Source organism: Petaurus breviceps, unplaced genomic scaffold, assembly GCF_028583685.1.
Source record: "Petaurus breviceps papuanus isolate PSGF00001 unplaced genomic scaffold, PetGlider_PUasm1.0 186, whole genome shotgun sequence".
In the NCBI taxonomy this organism is placed as follows: Eukaryota; Metazoa; Chordata; class Mammalia; order Diprotodontia; family Petauridae; genus Petaurus; species Petaurus breviceps.
Window position 1 is genome coordinate 37,948,368 of NW_027185798.1, and position 11,805 is coordinate 37,960,172.

The following is an 11,805-nucleotide window of genomic DNA, read 5'->3' on the forward strand; positions in this document are numbered from 1 at the left end:
AGGAGTTTGGCTATGTAAGGGAAGAGATATGAGCAAATAGTTTAAGAAATCAACATATACGGAATAAATGAAAATTTGAGAAAAAGAAAACGATTACAAGGACAATCTGGTATAAAAAAAGGAGAGGATATAGAAATGGGGGTGGGGAGCTAACCTTGGCAAAGAGAGGGGACCCATCCTTCATCATACATCTTCCCAGAGTAAAGAAGAAGAGAATAGGGGATGTCAAGAAGTTTGGGGATGTAGCAAAAGGAACTTATTTTCAGAAGAGGTCTGAGATGAATGGCTTCCATTTTCTCAGGAACACTATAAGTGAAGATTGTCTGCTAAGATGCTGGGCAGAGAAAGTGTGTGTGGGGGGGGGAGAGGGGCCTACTTCAAGAGAAGAAGTTTTAACTGGTAGGCCGAGCTGAGATTAACTAGTTCCAATCTGCAGCATTCCTAGTCAGAGTAGAGCAGCTAGGTGGGTGGGGTACAAAGAGTGCTAGCATTACAGTCAAATCAATTTCAAATCCTGCCTCAGTCACTTAGAGCTATGTGCCCCAGGGCTAATCACAAGCCCTCAAAGCCAAATAATAAAGTGTTTTGCATGCGTTAAAGTGTTAAATGTTAACTATTATTAGGATTCAGATAGTTAAGTAGCACAGTGAACACAGTGCTAGACTGGAAGCTCAACTTCCTTAGCTCAAATCTAGCCTCAGACACTTACTAGCTGTGTGATCCTGGGCAAGTCATTTAATCCAAAATGCCTCCATAAAAGAAAAATAGGAAAAGCAAGTTGAGTATACAAACTATGAGTCTCCCAAACTTATTTGGCCTCCTGCCCCCTTTGAAAAAAAAAAATTACTTAGGGCTCCTCCCCCCCCAAATCTACTTTAATCTGTTAAAAAAAACTATACCGCTTCCCTGAATCATTCCAGTGCCCCCATGGCCCACTTTGGGAACCAATGCAGTATACAACAACAAGCTTCTTGTAAACAATTCCTGGTGAATTTGTTTAATGTATAATTAAAGAGATAACTATCCCTATCATGAGCAATATTAAGTGAAAAACAGTAATCAATGACCCAAACAACGTTCATCAAAACTAGTCATGGCAAGCCAACCTCATTTCCTATTTTTATAGTTACAAGACTTACAGACCATGGAATAAATATCACAGAGGCAGTACGCTGAAGCAGTATTTCAGCAAAACTCTGGAATGTCCTAGTGTTCCATCCTTGGTCCCGAGCTATTGAACAAAGGGTTTGAATAAAGGCATAGATAGCATATTCATGAATCTGCAGTTGACTCAAAGCTAAGAGGAATAGCTAAGAAGTTACATGACTGTCTAGGGATCCCAGGACAAAGCAATGTAGATTAGAAGAAAAGCAGAAAGCTGGGAAACAATTTTAAAAGCCAATGTTTCTGATAAAGGCCTCATTTCCAAAATATACAGAGGACCAAATCAAATTTATAAGAATACAAGTCATTCCCCAATTGATAAATGGTCAAAAGATGAATAGAAAAAAAAAATGCTCTAAATCACTATTGACTAGAGAAATGCAAATTAAAACAACTCTTAAGTACCACCTCATACCTATCAGACTGGCTAATGTAACAGAAAAGGAAAATGATAAATGTTGCAGAAGATGTAGAAAAACTGAGACACTAATGCACTATTGGAATAGGGAACTGATCCAACCATTCTGGAGTGCAATTTGGAACTATGCCCAAAGGGCCATAAAACTGTCCATACCCTTTGACCCAGCAATACCACTTCTAGGGCTATATCCCAAAGAGATTATAAAAATGGGAAAAGGACCCACATATACAAAAATATTTATAGCAGCTCTTTTTGTGGTGGCTAAGAATTGGAAATTGAAGGGATGTCCAACAATTGGGGAATGGCTGAACAAGTTGTAGTATGTGAATGTAATGGAATACTACTGTTCCATAAGAAACAATGAGCAGATGGACTTCAGGAAAAGATGGAAAGCCATGAACTGATGTGAAGTAAAGTGAGCAGAACCAGGAGAGAACACTGTACACAGTAACAGCAACATTGTGCAATGACTACCACTTAGCTGTTAGCAATGCAAGGGTCTAAGACAACTCCAAAAGATTCATGATGAAACATACTATCTACATCCAGATTGAAGAAGACTATTTGCTCTCTTTTTTTTTGTTTCTTCTTTCTCATGGTTCCTCTCATTGGTTTTAATCCTTCTTCATAAAATGATTAATGTGAAAATGTCTAATATGAATGAATCTATTGAGCCTATATGAGACTGCACATTGTCTTGGGGAAGGGGTAATGGAGGAGGGGAAATGTAGAACTCAAAATCTTATGGCAGGAATATTGAAAACAAAAAATTAATTAATTCTTTTTTGTTTGGTTGGTTTTTTTTTTTTTTTTTGGGGGGGGGGGGTGATGAGTAGGCAGATTTCAGAAAAACCTGAAAAGATTTACATGAACTGGTGCTGAGTGAAATGAGCAGAATCCAGAGAACATTGTACACAGTAACAGCAACATTGTGCAACGATCAACTATGATAGACTTAGCTCTTCTCCGCAATACAATGATCTAAGACAATTACAAATGACTCATGATAGAAAATACTACTCCACATTCAGAGGAAGCACTATGGAGTCTGAAGGCAGAGCAAAGCACACTATTTTTACTTTTTTTTGTTTCTTCTGTCTCATGGTTTTTTTTTCCCTTTTGGTCTGAGTCTTCTTTCAAAACATGACTAATGACACATTAAACATGAAATATGTTTAATGTGATTGTACATGTATGGCCTATATCAAATTGCTTGCCGTCTTGCAGAGGGGAGAGGGAGAAAAAATCTGGAACTCAAAATCTTATAAAAGTAAATGCTGAAAACTATCTTTACATGTAATTGTAAAATACTATTATTAAGTGAGTGGGTGGGTGGTGTGAATAAACCAATGAGCCAAATTCAAAAATAAAACATTCTGTAAGGATAAATGTAAAATACCACTTCTTCACCATTTATAGGACCCATTAACAGGTGAATGCCTTCATAGGAGGAGAGACTGACAGCATAAAGATGACTGAGTTCAGACACAAACATGAAATAATGGAACAGAAATAAATGTCAAGTCTTAAAACCAACTTCACAAATACAAAATGGAGGGGGGGTTTTAAGGGTGGGGTGAGGACAAGAGTGAGCTGGGAGGGGGCAGGGTTAGGGAGCAGTTAATAGGAACAAAGCACTTGCCATTTAGTGGACTGCTAGCTCAACATGAATTAACTGTCATTTAGCAGTCCAAAGCATTAATACAACCTTAGGCTGCATTAAGAGAGGAACTGCCTTGGAGAATAAAGAGGTGATCGTTCTGTACTTGTCCTTGTCAAATCACATCTGCAATTTTGTGCTCCATTCTCCCTAGAGCCTGGCACAGAGCCTGGCTCTTAGGAACTGTTTAATAAATGTCTCTGGATTGATTGATTCAGGGCATCACATTTTAGGAAGGACAACAAAGAGCTGGAGAGTTATAAAGAGGAAGATGGTCAGAAAGGAGACAGGCCCTTGAGTCCATACCCTAAGAAGACTGGATGAATTGAGAATGTTTATCCTGAAGGGAAGACTCAGGGCAGACACACACATTTGTTCTATATTGCTCTGAGCTAGCTAGCTGTTTTCTGTAGTCCCTCACAGCTATGATTCTAAAGTTATTCAAATGAAAAACATTATTAAGTTCTATGAATTCACCCTAATACAGGTCTTACCTATTCCATTGATTTTTTCAGCTGTTCTTGTAAAATAAGTCTTGATCAATAAAATTAATGTAAACACTTAGCCTATACTGAATTTTCCCCTTAAAAACATCACTAACTTAATTATACATAATAAATCCACTTTTTTATATTACGGAATATGAAATAAGAAATTGTTTCCATTCTGATATAAACAATTATCAAATCATTCAACATTATATTTGACCCCAAATACATCTGTGGATCTTCCAGACTGTCAGATTGGCCGTCACAGATTTAAGACTTTACCAATAATCTAATTCCCTTTTCTCAGTTCTCATCCCTTTGACTTGAACACTACCATACACTTTCTTTGCCTTGATCCATTCTTCTGTCTAGGTTTCCATGGCACTATCCTTCCTAGTTCTTTCTTCCACCTGTCAGCTCCTTCTCAGTGCCCTCTGCTGCATATTCACCAATGTCATGCCTGAGCATCCCACCAAGGCTCAGTCCGAGGCCATCTTCTCTTCCAGCTCTATGCTTATTTCCCTTGGTGATGACATCAGTTCCCATGGATTCAATTATCATTTCTATGTAGATGACTCTCAGACCTAACTGTCCAGCCTTGACAAGGAGAAAGGAGGACTACGGGAATAATCCTGGCCCAGGAGTTTGGAAAGGCAGTGACAGACAAGGGGGCAAGGAACTTCTCAAAGGAAGAAGAAAAGTTGAACTGGTTAACTATAGCTCAGGACTTTGAACAGAAGATAGTTGAATCCAATAGTGAAAACAGAGAGAGGTGAAATGACTGTAGGCTAGAGTTAGGACAAATTAGTTGAGGAGTGGGTAAAGCAATCCCAAAGAGTTAGAAGGAACAGGATATTCATTTATCACCTCTCTGATAATGATTTTCAGTTCTCTTTGTCCAACCCTGACTTTTTCATGACCTCCAATCTCCAATTACCTACTGGACATCTCAAAATGAATGTCTTGTAAACATTGTAAACTTAACATATACAAAACGGAACCACTGTCTTCCCTCCCGAACCTTCCCCTCTTCTTTACTGCTTATTCCTCTTCAGGGGACCACCATCCTTCCAAGTCACCCAGGCTCACAACCTAAGTGTCATCCTTGACTCCTCATTCTCTCCCACTCCCATGTCCAATCTGCTGCCAAGTCCTGCTGTTTCTGCCTTCAAACATCTCTCACATATGCTAGTTTATTGCCTCTACTGCCACGACCATGGTGCATCACCACATAACCACCCGGATTATTACAACATTGGTCTCCCCGCCAAGTCTCTTCCCACTGTAGATAATCATCCAAGTCAGCTGTGAAGCTGATCTTCTAAAGCACAAGTCTGTCTCTGTCTCACACACACACACACACACACACACACACACACACACACACACACACACACACAGTCAATAAATTCCAGAGGCTTTCTTATTACCTCCAAGATTAACTATAAAGTCCGCTGGTTCAACTTTTAAAGGCCATCACAACCTGGGCCCCTTACCTTTCCAATCTTTTTATACCTTCCTCCTGCCTTAACATACTTATTCTGTGATTCAATGACACTAACCTCCTTCATGTTCCTCACATACAACACTCTATCTTCCAACTCCAGGCATTTTCACAGGCTGTGCCCATGCCTGGAACTCTCTCCCTACTTATCTCTGTCTTCTGGCTTCTATGGATTCCTCCCAATCTCACCTAAAGGCCTACCTTCTGCAAGAGGCTTTCCCAAAGGCCTTCTTGAGCTTAGTGCACATTGATGTGAATAGATACTACTATTTCAAAAGGCATTCAGGAATTCTACACACACAATAAAGCTACTAACAATTCATGCCCCTTGAACCCAGCTATACCACGACTAGCACTATAACCCCCACCCCCATCCTCCAAAAGAAAAAGGTTATATATGTACAAAAATATTTATAGCAGTTCTTGGAATGGTTAATAAGTTGTAGTGCATGAATGTGATATAATACTATGGTGTGTGTCTGCACGTACACATGTGTATATATGCACCCATATACATGTATGTAACCAATTATTGTACTATAAGAAGTAATGAAATAGATGAGCTCAAAGAGCCATGGAAAGACTTATATGAGTGACAGAGTGAAGTGGCAGAACCAGAAGAACAATTTATATTTTAACATATATATTATAAGAATGAACAATTTTGAAGACTTTTATAAACTAATGAAGGAAGAATAAAATGAGAACCGGGAGAGCAATTTATACAACAACACTGCAAAGACAACTCTGAAAGCTGTAAGAACTATAATCAACAATATAATTATCATACATGATTCCAGAAGACAGATAATGAAACCTATTATCTATCTCCTGATAGACAAGCAATGATTTAGAGAACATAATTTTCAATTCAATAAACATTTACTCAACTCCTACTATGTGTCAGGTGCTGTGCTAAACACTAAGAATATAAATAAGAAAAAGAAAGACAGTCCCTCACCCCAAGGAGTTTACAATTTAGGGACCACAACACACAAAAGGAAGCTAGAAAAGTCTGTTCCATGTAGTTCAGACCAAGCAGAGCTCCCAATGGAAAGCAGAATGAGCTGAAAAGTCCCGCCCTCTATTAAGGAAGGCTTTGGGAGGACTTCAGGAAGGACTTTTGGGAGTGCATAGGAAAGTAGCTGAGGGAAGTAGAAGGGACAGTATCTGAGGCTGGGCTAATAAGCATACTGAGATTTCTGGTAATCAGTCACTATTCAGTGGAGCTCAGACCAAGCAGAGCTCCTTCTGGTTAGAAGTGGAGTTCTGGTGACTCACACTTGAGCTGGGCCTCCAAGCCCACAAGGGCTGAACACAAGGGACTGCAGTGTGCCCACAAGGGCTGACTCCTCCAAAATCTCTTCTCAGCAGGTGGAGGCTCATAAAGCTCTTGCTCTAAATCCTCAGTCACTACTTGTTGCCCCACTCTGGATGGTGCTCCTGCAACCAGACTCAGTTCTTCAGGTGAGATGGTCAGGAACTGCCCTCGCACCAGTAGCTCCAGGATGTGCACCTAAAAATAAATATCCAGTCTCAACCGATTCTGACAAAGGTCTTCTAAGCTGCTTCAGGACTTCACATGATCCAGGTGTATCCTCACAGCAAAAAAGCCTGAAATGGTGATAAAAAAAATCTCCCCCTCACAGTGGGGGCTTCATGGTGGGCCTGGTTGATGCTGACAGAGACAAACTTCCCCTAGTTCCATTTTCAGAGGTCCTCCTCGTCCTGTAGGCCCAGGAGTCAGGGATGCTACTTCCCTGGATTGTGTAAACATCATCCATATTCAGAGGATGTCACTTACTCAAAATGCAATCTATGATACAGCAATCAAACTCCAGCTCTTGACTTTTTCTTTTGACAAACCTTGGACAGGGTGAGACAACAGCTAGTCATCCTCACTTCTCCTTCAACCCCAGATACCCATACAAAAGATGGGGGAGGGAAGATGGGGGAGTGGAGGGATGAGGGTTTACAAAGTCCAGAATTATATATGTAACTTCTGGCCAGCCTGGATCCACAGCATAATCCCATACCCAATGGTCACCCCACCCCACAATGAGACATATATTTTTGTAGACAGCCAATAACACAATTGGTTTTGCTTGACTGTATTTATTTGTTTTAACAAATTTGGGTGTTTTTTCCCCCTTTTTTCCTATGGGGTGGGAGGGGAAGAAAATTATTAATTTTTAAATTTATCAATTTAATTTCTATTATTAAAATATTTGTTAATTATAATAGAGAATGAGTGTGGCTAAAGATGTGGAATACTGAATACACTTTCAGATGAAGTCACTATATAGTTTTACTTAGTTATAAGAAACCTCTTACAGAATCAGGGGAGAATCTATAAATTTTTAGGAGAGGGAAGGAGGAAGGGAGACAGAATGTATTTCAGAATTCGTGGGAAGCACCCCCTTATTTAAGCTGTGCCATAATCTGTTTCTCTTTAACTCTGACCAATTTATCCCAACTGTCATCTAAAGCCAGATGGTATGACTAAATCTACTTCCTTACAGCCACCTTCCAAACACTAGAAGATCAAAGTCATGCTTCCCCCAGTCTCCTCTTCATCAAGCTAAATACTTGCATTTTGTTCAACAGAATCTCAAACCTCACAGTTTCAAATCTCCTTACTCTCCCAGCTGTTCTTCTCTAAATGCACTCAGGTTCATCAATATCCCTCCTAAAAAATGATGACCTGAAACAAACACAATGCTCCACATAAATGTCTGTTTCAGTTCTTTTAAAATGTCCAAAACTTATATCAAATACATTATAGAAACTCTTAGGTCTTTTACATTTCATCTTTTTAAATTAATTATTCTAGACTGCAATGACTTTATAGACCTCAATGCTGTCACCAACATATTAGAAATCCCTCTCAGCTCTAAATTTTAGCTCTAAATATGAAGAGCATGATATCAGTGTCATCATCCAAATATCAATAAAAAAATTAAAAAGAAAAAAAATCAAGTACATAGCTGTGCAGTACACCATGAGAACACTCCTTCAAAGCTGATACCTAGCTAAATAATTTACAAAAAAAGAGATAGTCAATGAATTTTGTTGGTAATTATGACAAAACACCAACAAACAATATTATGTTAGTGAATTCAGAGTCACAAACTTTGGGAAGTTCATACATGATGCTACATGATGCTAAATTCTGTCATCCAATAGTCACAGGGTATTAATACTGGAAGAGACAGACCTTAGATCACTTCATCCAAATTCTTCATCTTAGATATGAGGAAATTGTTCATCTTAGATAAATGGTTACTCTAAGGTTACACAGCTAGCTAATGGTAAAGTAATTGGCAAGAACTAGGGCCTTCTGACTTTTGAGGCCAACACTTTTTTCAAATTACCATTCTAGCTTCTATTCACCACAGACTGAATAACTGAAAAAAATCCCTAAAACAGGGTGGAAAAGACCAGGTTTTCTTCATAGACAGCAGTGTGCAAAGAATGCTAGATAATACACAAATTAAGCTTTAATCTGTGTAGAGTTAATGACATAGGATTTAGAACTAGAAGGGATATTTGGGAAGCTTCTAATTTAACCCTGCAGAGATATATAGGAAAGCAAATTGGGATTCACTAAGTAGTGATTTGAGCAATCTCATCTATCAGTCTTATCCTTATAATGGTAATAGGAATTTGAAGATCTTCCCTGCCCCTTATTTGAGGACCTTTCTTGATCTGAAAATAAACTCTGCCCCTAATAGGTGGCATGCGCTCACCTGGGGCCTGTGGAAGGAGGCTTCTTTTTCAGGAAGGCACAACTTTTGTTACTTTGTAGTCAAGTGGGTCAGAGGGTTGATGTTCTCTGACCCTGGAGAAGGGTATATATACCTCTGATGCGAGGTTTTGCTTTGAGGCTCACTTTGTGAAGCATTGTGTGATTTGACCAGACGAGAACTCTAGGCAGCCATTGAGCCCCCCAGCTTTGAAAACCCAGATGTTGGTGTTTCTCTCTCTGGTAACTAACTAGGTATGGATGTAATGGTCAGACAGCTAGAAGCCCTGTCTGTTGGTCTGCTGAATTGTATTATTTTCTTTGTATTTTTGTCTGCTTGTAACTTCTGTTTGTATTCTCTGAAGTTCAGGGTGCTGACTTTTTCCCCTGAACTAGGTAAATGATATATGTTTGATTAAACTAAGATTGTCGACCCTTTTTGAGTTGCTTTCCTTTAGAAAAGCAGATCAAAGAACCTATGCTAGCAGCCATTCGGGGTATGCTAGGGTGCTTGCTGCTACAGTCCTTCAGACACCGACTAACTGACCAAGAGAGGCAGAGTCCTAAATGAGGAAATAGAAAAAGAAAAGCCTGGATCCCAATTTACTAACTGGTTATTAATATAATAGAAAAACAATAATTTCTTTGATCTGTGAGACCAGGTTTTCTTCATACCAAAACAATGAATCACAAGACTGAATGCAGAAGCAGGTGAGAATTTAGGTGTCTTAAGCCATTAAAGAGATGTGCAAAAATATGTAGAAGAATGTCACTTTTCTCACTATAATTACCATTTGGAAAACAGCTATTTTTCACAAATAATCTGTTATTTATGCTAACACAATGAATTTGTTCTTTTTAATTAACAAATATTTAAATAATTATATGATATTTGCAAAAAAAAGCACTTAGCACAGTGCTTGGCACATAGCAGGCACTATATAAATGCTTATTCCCTTCCCTTTTCTCCTTTTTCTAAACTTTATTAGCTTTAGTTTCTAATACAACAAATGGTCATAGAGTCCATATCAAATGGGATAACATGTAAAATACTTTGCAAACTTTAAAGTGTTTTATTTATATATATTACTTGTTATTACTATTATTACTGAGCTTGTTTTTACCCTTCTTTGCACAATCAATACAGCGTCTGGCATCTTGGAAATGCTTCATAAATACTGACTGACTTGGCTGGCGAAAAAACACTAAGTGTGTATATGTGGCAGAGACCGGGTGTAGACCAATGTCTAACACCGTATACCAAAATAAAGTCTAAATGGGTACACGATGTAAATATAAAAGTGGACACTGTACGCAATCTGGGAGAACAAGGAATAGTTTACCTGTCAGATTCATGGAGAAGGGAGGAATTGTGACAAAACAAGAGAGAGAGAACATTATGAAAAGCAAAATGGATTTGATTTACATTAATTGAAAAGGTTTTGTACAAACAAAGCCAATTAACCAAGATTAGGAGGGAAGCGGAAAATTGGGAAAGAATTTTTACAACCAGTGTCTCTGACAAAGGTCTCATTTCTAAAATATACAGAGAACTGAGTCAAATTCATAAAAATGCAAGTCATTCCCCAAATGATAAATGGTCAAAAGATATGAAAAGATAGTTTTCAAAGGAAAAAATTAAAGGCATTTACAAACATATGAAAAAATGCTCTAAATCACTATTGATCAGAGAGATGCAAATAAAAACAACTCTTAGGTACCACACATCTCATCGCTAACATTGGCTAATATGAAAAAACAGGAAAATGATAAATGTTGGAGAAGATGTGGGGAAACTGAAACACTAATGCATTGCTGGTCGAGCTGTGAATTGATCTAACCATTCTGGAGAGCAATTTGGAGCCCAAAGGGCTATAAAAGTGTGCATACCCTTTTTTTTTTTTTTTTAAGCAATCGGGGTTAAGTAATTTGCTCAAGGTTACACGGCCAGTTATTTCTGGGTGTGGTGCTGAGTGTCTGAGCCCGGGATTCGATCTCCAGGCCGTCCCAACACTGGAGCCGATGCTCTTACTCGCTGAGCCACCTGGCCGCCCCTAAGCAATTGGGGTTAAGTAACTTGCTGAAGGTTACACGGCCAGGTGTTTCTGGGTGGGTGCTAAATGTCTGAGCCCAGGATTCGATCTCCAGGTCTTCTCAACACTGGAGCCGGTGCTCTTACTTGCTGTGCTACCTGGCCGCCCCTAGTGTGCATACCCTTTGACCCAGCAATAACACTTCTAGGGCTGTAACCCAAAGAGATCATACAAATGGGAAAAGGACCTATATGTACAAAAATATTTATAGCAGCTTTTTTTTGTGGTGGCAAAAGAACTTGAAATCAAGGGGATACCCATCAATTAGGGAATGGCTAAACAAGTTGTGGTATATAAATGTAATGAAATACTGTTGTGCTATAAGAAATGAAGAGCAGACAGATGTCATAATAACCTGGAGAGACTTACATAAACTGACACTGAGTGAGCAGAACCAGGAGAACATTGTATACAATTTACAGACACATCATATCTGTGATGACTGACTTTGACAGACTGAGTTCATCTCAGCAATGCAAGGTTATAAGACAACTCCAAAGGACTCATAATGGAAAAGGCTATCCACATCCAGAGAAATAATTAGAGTCTGAATGCACACTGAAGCAAACTACTTGCTCTCTCTTCTTCATTTTGTTTTGTTTTTTCTTCCTTGTTATTCATTCTATTGGTTATAATCTTCTTTTCAACTTGATTAATGTTTAATGTGATATGTAGAACCATGTATGTAGAATATGTAGAACCATGGCACACTGCATGCTGCCATGGGGGA

At 38.8% G+C, this 11,805-nt stretch overlaps 1 protein-coding gene across 1 annotated transcript in view; it reads right to left on the reverse strand.

The window, feature by feature from the left end:
• Window positions 1-11,805, reverse strand: part of MAN1A2 (mannosidase alpha class 1A member 2) — a 255,679-nt gene that overhangs the window by 160,243 nt on the left and 83,631 nt on the right. The window lies entirely within an intron of this gene.